This window comes from Amblyomma americanum, chromosome 10 (assembly GCF_052857255.1).
Source record: "Amblyomma americanum isolate KBUSLIRL-KWMA chromosome 10, ASM5285725v1, whole genome shotgun sequence".
Taxonomy (NCBI): domain Eukaryota; kingdom Metazoa; phylum Arthropoda; class Arachnida; order Ixodida; family Ixodidae; genus Amblyomma; species Amblyomma americanum.
Window position 1 is genome coordinate 82771248 of NC_135506.1, and position 8297 is coordinate 82779544.

The 8297-nt window shown below is 50.1% G+C and overlaps 1 pseudogene; it reads left to right on the plus strand.

Moving 5' to 3' along the window:
* The first annotated feature begins 2013 nt into the window (after positions 1-2013).
* On the plus strand, positions 2014-2745 carry LOC144108463 (sentrin-specific protease 1 pseudogene; annotated as a pseudogene).
* The last annotated feature ends 5552 nt before the right edge of the window (positions 2746-8297 follow it).

An 8297-nucleotide genomic window follows, 5' to 3' on the forward strand; every position in this document is an offset into this window, starting at 1 on the left:
GCAAAACTTGCTTCACTCGCCTTGCGCGTCTCAGGACGGTTGTGCCTTCTCGGGTCGCCTTTCACGTGTGTAACAGTCGGCCACTGTTGGACCATCGGCGAGGTGTTCGGAAAGCCAGAGCCTGTCAACACCTCCTAGGTAATACGAACGCTGACCGTGCAGAGCGGGCAGCAGTTTTGCGTTTGTCGTCCGCTAGCGCCGTTACCCTCGCTGACTGCTCTGGGTCTCCTGACAGTTGCAAAGGGACGCCTCAAACTGCCGTTCAGGACGCATTCTTTGAAGATTGATCCAGTCTGAGCACTAACGAGGTGTTGCGAAAGCCACAGCCCGTCGGCACCTACGAGGTAAGACGAACGCTGACTGTTCAAAGCGGGCAGCTGTTTTGGTTTTAGTCAGCCGCTAGCCTCGTGACGTTCCCTGACTGCTCTGTGTCTCCTGTCAGTTGCAGAAGCACGCTTCAACCTGTCGATCGGGACAGATAGTTTAAAGAGTTATCCAGTCTGTTTGAGCACTAACGAGGTGCTGCGAAAGCCACAGCGCGTCTTCTCCTCCGAGGTATGACGAACGCTGACCGTTCAAAGCGAGCAGCAGTTTTGGTTTCAGTCAGCCGCTAGCCCCGTGACGTTCCCTGACTGCTCTGTGTCTCCTGTCAGTTGCAGAGGGGCGCCTCAAAGTGCCGTTCGGGACGCATTGTTTGAAGAGTGATCCAATCTGTTTGAGCACTAACGAGGTGTCGCGAAAGCCACAGCCCGTCGGCACCTACGAGGTAAGACGAACGCTGACCGTTCAAAGCGAGTTGCAGTTTTGGTTTAGGTCAGCCGCTAGCCCCGTGACGTTCCATGACTGCCCTGTGTCTCCTGTCAGTTGCAGAGGGACGCTTCAACCTGTTGATCGGGACAGATAGTTTGAAGAGTTATCTATTCTGTTTGACCATCAACGAGGTGTTCGAAAAGCAACAGCGCGTCTTCTCCTCCGAGGTAAGACGAACGCTGACCGTTCAAAGCGAGCAGCAGTTTTGGTTTAAGTCAGCCGCTAGCCCCGTGACGTTCGCTGACTGCTCTGTGCCTCCTGTCAGTTGCAGAAGCACGCTTCAACCTGTCGATCGGGACAGATATTTTGAAGAGTTATCCATTCTGTTTGACCATCAACGAGGTGTTCGAAAAGCCACAGCGCGTCTTCTCCTCCGAGGTAACACGAATGCTGACCGTTCAAAGCGAGCAGCAGTTTTGGTTTAGGTCAGCCGCTAGCCCCGTAACGTTCCATGACTGCCCTGTGTCTCCTGTCACTTGCAGAGGGACGCTTCAACCTGTTGATCGGGACAGATAGTTTGAAGAGTTATCCACTCTGCATGACCATCAGCGAGGTGTTCGAAAAGCCACAGCGTGTCTTCTCCTCCGAGGTAAGCCGAACGCTGACCGTTCAATGCGAGCAGCAGTTTTGGTTTAAGTCAGTCGCTAGCCCCGTGACGTTCGCTGACTGCTCTTGGTCTCCTGACAGTTGCAGAAGGACGCTTCAAGCTGTCGATCAGGACAGATAGTTTGAAGAGTTATCCACTCTGTATGACCATCAGCGAGGTGTTCGAAAAGCCACAGCGCGTCTTCTCCTCCGAGGTAAGACGAACGCTGACCGTTCAAAGCGAGCAGCAGTTTTGGTTTAAGTCAGCCGCTAGCCCCGTGACGTTCCCTGACTGCTCTGTGTCTAATGTCACTTGCAGAGGGACGCCTCAAACTGCCGTTCAGGACGCATTGTTTGAAGAGTGATCCAGTCCGTTTGAGCACCGACGAGGTGTTCCGAAAGCCACAGCCCGTCTGCACTTACGAGGTAAGACGAACGATGACCGTTCAAAGCGATTAGCAGTTTTGGTTTATGTCAGCCGCTAGCCCAGTGATGTTCGCTGACTGCTCTGCGTCTCCCGGCAGTTGCAGAGGGATGCTTCATCCTGTCGACAAGAACAGACTGTTTGAAGAGTGATCCAGTCTCCTGAGCGCCCCTGTGCAAACCTGAAGTGAAAACATGGCGGTGATGACCAACGCAGCCGACCTCGAGGGAGACGTCAGCTATGGTAGCCGACTCACTTCTGCCATGCAGGAAGAAGTGTCTGAAGCGCTGAAGCCGGGCCCACCGGAACAGGTTCTGGTCGAGGCCTTCTCTATGGCTGTCACTCGACATGACATAGCCACGCTAGGAGAAGGCAAGGGACTTAATGACAATATCGTGAACTTTTACCTGGCCATGATTGCGCAACGCTCCAAAAGGCGAGGCGGTCCGGCTGTGTACGCGTTCAGTACTTTTTTCTTCACCAAGCTGCATAGCTGTGGACCTGACGGCGTGAAATGCTGGACGCAAGGCGAAGACCTCTTCGCTTACGACATTTTACTGGTGCCCGTGCACTCTGAGGACCCGTCCCACTGGTGTCTCGCCGTGGTAAATTTCTGCACGCCCGAGATGGTCATCTATGACAGCCTGGGTCCGCGCGATGAGCATGCCAACATCATCGATGATTTGGCGGACTACCTGGAAAAGGTGAGCCACTGGCGTGACTGCGACCTGGACTGGAGCGGCTGGTATTTTTACCCATCCAATGTGCCACTCCAGAAGGACACCTTCGACTGCGGCGTCTTCCTGTGTCAGTACGCTGAATGTCTCACCCGGGATGCACCGATTTTGTTCAAGGAGAAGCACATGCCGTACTTCCGCGGCCGTATTGTGTACGAGATTTTACACCGCCGGCTCCTCTCATGGTGAAGTCTACTTACAACATGCCTCGGTTCAAGCGTCCGTGCACCCAGAATATATTTTCAGTTTGATTGTACTTATGTAGCTTAAGTGCGGTTTTTATTTGATTTGGTGTAATTGCTGTTATTGAGGTTTGCGCCATTGTTGATTTCTTTTTTCATATCTACTGCCCCTAGTTATTCATTCTGTATATTGCAGTGCGTGAGTAGCTACTTCCCGGTTTACTAGCGTTCGTCCTTTTTGCTTTTTTATGCCGATAGTGTCGATTGCTTTTGCTTTTTCATGTCGATTGCTGAGTGTGCATTGCGTGATGGTAGAAATGCTATTGGAAGAGACGGAACTGGTGAGGGCGAAGACGATGCAGCGGAGGTCTCAGACATAATTTTGGCCGCCTGGTGTTCAACTTCCTCTGATAGCGCACACTACGCGAAACTTTTTCTATTGCCGTCGAAAATACCCGGTTCACAATCTTGTAAATATTTTATCATCGTCTGTTCGAAGATTATGTTCAGATTTTTTTATGCCTCTTGCTAATTTGTAATAATTTCTTCATTGATTTGCGACCACGCTGATCAGAGTTCAGTTCTACGTTTTTCAACGTTTTGTGTGTTGACAGTGCTTATGCATATTTATTGTGATTGATTGTTAGATCTGTTTTTGTGTGAAAAATTGCCTATTGTATTCTTCGCGATACGTACCAATTGACACCCAAGTAAAGCTCCAGTTTGGTTATAGAATTCTTGGTCACCCCTCGGAGTTTGCCTTTATTCGAATGTGTACAAACCTCTTCGGTCGTTGAGGTTCGGTTGCTTGCTATTGTCTGATAATATTTCATTCCGTAGCTTATTTGTTTTCCAATAAGATTTAACTTTACAGTTTTCATAATTAACTTTTTACAATTTTCCTGTCGCCTGTCAGTGCAAATCAGGCGGAGATTCCATCTTTTGCATATGCGAGGATGTGCAATCAAGATGAGCTGGCCAGCTTTTTTTCAAATATTTCTCTACAGCCCGATTTAAACTGTTTAGCGCTCTTTTAAGAAGTTTAAGCCCTAGAGACATTTGTGGCATTGGTTCATTACATTTATTTCGCATAGGAATCAACCACATAGTTTATATGTTTTCGACGTATTGATTGGGTGGGACCGTATTTCTATTTGCGAAGCGTTTTCCCTATTTCTATACTGCAAGGAGGAGGTGATGGAGAAAGACGAGCTGCGGTAACTGTCTCGCCATAAGTGTAGACTTGAGCTTTAAGGAACTCTCTCAAATTGTGAAAAAAGGTAAGTGCGCGGCCCTGGTGGTGATGAGATGGATTCGCCAAGATTCATATTTTGAAAAGATTGTTGCCAGCGTCACATTTTCACACGCCTACCACTTTCTGTCGCGACATGTGACGCCGCGACTTAAATCCGCTGCTAAAGAAAATATAAACTGTACAGAGAACCCAAGCAGCACAGGTCATCGGCCCAGTATTGCAAGAGGATGGTCCCATCCTGGTCCTTTGTAGGGCCAACTTTGCCTATACAGTTCCAATGTTGGGCCAATTGTGCTTCTTGGGAAACCTAAGGAGCAAGGTACCTGAATCACAGCAAAAAGCCATCCGCTTGGCGGAAGTAGCCGCGAGCAATCAACGCCTCTTTGCTTGCTTCAAACCGCGGAGGTCCCAGCCCCCGTCACCCAGGCCTGGGTGCCGGGGACGGGGAGTAGGCGGCCTCCTTATCTGGTTGATATAATCTTGGTATTATCGACCTCATCATCTCAATCGTCCTCCGCAGCTCAGTTCGCTCACTGCCGCATGGATGGAGGACCAACCGATGGAAAGGAAGCGAAATAATTGTAGAAACAAGCGCATAAAATGCGGCCCTTTTTCGTTAAGAATGAAAGAAAAAATAATAATTGGTTTCTTGGGGGAAAGGAAATGGCGCAGTATCTGCCTCAAACAAATTTGGTTTTTGAGGGAAGAAATTGGTGCCGTAATTGTCTCAAAAATGCCAGTGGACAACGGAACCGTTTCGTAAGGGGAGGGGGAAGGTGAGAGTTAAAGATAGAGAGAAAAAGGTGCCGTAGTGAAGGGCTCCGGGATGCTTTCGACCACCTGGGGCTCTTTAGCGTGCACTAACATCGCACAGCCCAAGGGCGCCTTCGCGTTCACCTCAGCCTCCATACGAAACGCGGCCGCTGCGGTCTGGTTCGAACCAGGGCGAAGGGCGCCGTCGCGTTCGCCTCAGCTTCCTTACGAAACGCGGCCGCTGCGGTCTGGTTCGAACCCGGGCACACCGGCTCAGTAGAAGAGCGCCTTAACCACTGAGCCACCGCGGCGGTAGGTTTTTGTCGGCATAGTGGAAAGCATACCCTCGAAGGCACTGAGATACAGCAATCAGCAACTAATCATAAAAGGCTCTCACAGGCGCAGGCGTCTTATGCTGCGTGAAGCAGCCACCGTAAGCGCACGCTTTCTTCGCGCGCTTTGGTTGTGTACTCTTTCAGAAGCAAAACGCATAGCTTGTTGTATAGTGCCGCATTGAACATGAATGAGCAAGAACAGTGTGCGGCGAAGTATGCACTCCGTTGCGCTCAATATGACCATAGACCGTATGACCACCTGGTACTGGGAGCACGAATCGCCTTTCTTTTGTTGACAGCGCTTAAACAACACGGGCAGAAGACATAGAAGACGACGTCACAGTCGTCTTCTGTGTCCACTGTGCGTGTTTTTTAAGCGCTGTCAACAAAAGAATGGATCACCACCAACTAGTCCGACAACTTGTCTAATCAATGAAGCGCCTGCAAGAGTGCACTGAGGGCGGCCGCAGAACGTCAGCATGTGCGCGTTTCTCGCTTGCTCAGTGGCATGCGTTAATCCTTTTGCTTCCTAAGGACAAGAAAAATTCTCGCATTAATAGCCGACCGATACTCAGCAGCACCAGCCGCGGTGGCTGAATGGTGAGGGCACTCGGGTACTGTACCGGAGTACCCCGGTTGGAATCCGACCGCGGCGGCCGCGTTTTGATGGAGGCGAAACTTAAAGGCGCGCTTTTGCTGTGCGATATCTGTGCGCGATAAATATCCCTATGCGGTCGAAATTATTCTGGGGTCCTCCACTACGACACCTCTTTCTTCATTTCTTCTCTTAGTCCCTACTTGTCCCTTCCCATTAGGCGTGGTCCAGGTGACAGCCGAAACGTGAGACAGATACTGCGCCATTTCCTTTCACAAAAAGTAATTTTCTATGAATCATTTGTCGACTTTTACAAACGTTTTGAAAGGCTTGCACCATGCGTTGGAGGTATTCACTTTCCCTCTATTTTTTTCTGTCCTCTTCTCTAATTCTCTTCAGGGAAGCTGATTGGGAAGGAAGGACCTTATAAATCATGCAATTAAATTTTGTTCTCTATTCAGTCTGTGCAATGCGCCAAAATGGCTGGTGAAATGCCACGTGGCTTCCAGAAGACCTGGGCGGATGGGGGAACGGGGGGGGGGGAGGGGTGCTCGCCAAAAAGGAAGAACTGGCGGAAGTGACGCCATCCGCGGAAGTCGACCGGTCGTCCGGCTTTGTTCGCTTGCTAAGTTCCATCCCATGCTTTGGTGAACGAAGGATCAGCGCAATGTTCTCCCGGTGCCGCTTGTTTCCTCCAGTATGGTTGTTCTGTGAGAGAAACTTGCGGTATGCAGCATACCTTTAATCTGCCTACACAGATTACGTAATTCCATTAATATTTCTCTTTTGGTCATTTCATTTTCTGACCGCTCGTAAACTTTTTCCCTTTTACAGTTAGTTCACATCCACGCCGCGCAACAGCCATTTCCAGCACTGTTTTATATCTGTTTTATAATGGCAGTCTAACCACGGTCCGCCGTTGTCACACAGCTTGCCACAGTTCTCGGTTACGGAAACCAACGGCCCCTGCGTTCTACGAACGAAGTAACGTGGTGGCCAGCGGAGTAAAGCTTCATTTGAAAATATCTTAGTTATTTGCAATGCACTGCATGTACAATTCCGAGTGCCGTCCCACGGCGCCGTCCGGTGGTAGAATTGCCTCCACCGCCGCGCCGCCCGCAAACCGTCCGCATTATGTTGCTTCTAATGCGCGGAAAAAGCAATCGGTGTGAAACCTGTGATGATAGGCCGCTCCTCGCTTGCTGTGTGCTGGCTTTTTCTTGATGCAAGGTAGATGCGCGGCGAGAAATATCGCTTATGCCGTTCATGACAGCCGAAATTGAAATTTGCGTTAGTTAGCGCCGTACAAGATCGATTTACTTCGCGCCCCCTGAAATGCGCACTCGCATTCTCAGGTTGATTACGTTTGTTATTTTAATCTTGGTGTTACAACCAGTCTGGACCAAGAATACTTTTCATTGAGAGCTGTGCATCGCTTGTTACGTGCAGATGCTCGCTCGGCTTTCGTCGTGCTGACTATGAGCTGGGATGAGGGATTTACACGGGATGCAACGAAAAAGAGAACGTCTTTAAAGACGGCCCAGAACTGCAGAAAATAATAAAGCTTTCCCCTCCTGCTCCTGAAACCCAAGTTTTTTTCTCAGTGACTCTTTCTTTCTAAACACCCTTCTTCTCTTCAAGGTCTGATAGTTACGCCTGTACATACGCCCCTAAGCTACCCATATTTTTGTTCTCGAGGCGGGTGGCTCTTTTTACAACAGGCGCAGGTAGCACTCTTTCTTTCAGCATGGTTGTCGTTGCAGAGGCGACGAGAAGGGCTTTTTTGTGAAATGTAAAAACTGATATGAATTTTGCTTACGGTAGGCTTCAAACCTCTGAGCACAACAAGGAGCCGAAAACTATTACCTAAAAGATACTTATCTGGTATTAGTTAACCAGACAGCTAGATAACTGCCTCAGCTGTGTTCCAATGCAGCTCAATGCTCACGAAACTGGCGATGGCTTGCTTGGCCGGGTCCTCGGAGCCCAGTAGGGTCCCTAAAGCCTCCCCAGTGGTAAGGTGCTCTAGGCCCCGCGGGGGAGGATTCGCCGGGCAGAGGAAAGGGATATGATCGAGACTGGCTTTGGGGTGGTGGCAGAGGGTACAGGAGGGGTTTGTGCGAACTTGGTGACGGCGCAAGCATATATAATGGGAAGGTAAGGTGCGTGTTTGGAGCCGCCTCCAAACTGTTTTATGATAATTGTCGAGGGAGGGATGGGGTGGTGGCACAGTTGACGCTCGGCTTTGCAGGCCTGCGTCAGCTCACTGAACGAATGCATGCGCTACCGTGAGAACCCCAGATCGGAGGCCGCCGGTGCCCGGTTGAGAGAACCTCGGGCTAAAACGTTGGCAGCCTCGTTTCCGGGATTCCCGAAGTGAGCAGGCACCCATATGAGCTCCATGTGGCGGGGCGGATGTGCAGCGAGGGAGTTCAATATGCGAAATGCAGGGACGTGAAGAGGATCCATGCGCTGAGATGGCAGAATTAAATTTGTTCTGGAGGAAAGGAAATGGCGGAGTTTCTGTCTCGCATATGGACCGGCAACGCATCCGCACCGAAACTGAAGGGATAAAAAAGAGAATTAGAGAAGAAAGGGAGAAAGAAGCGGCGTAATGGAGG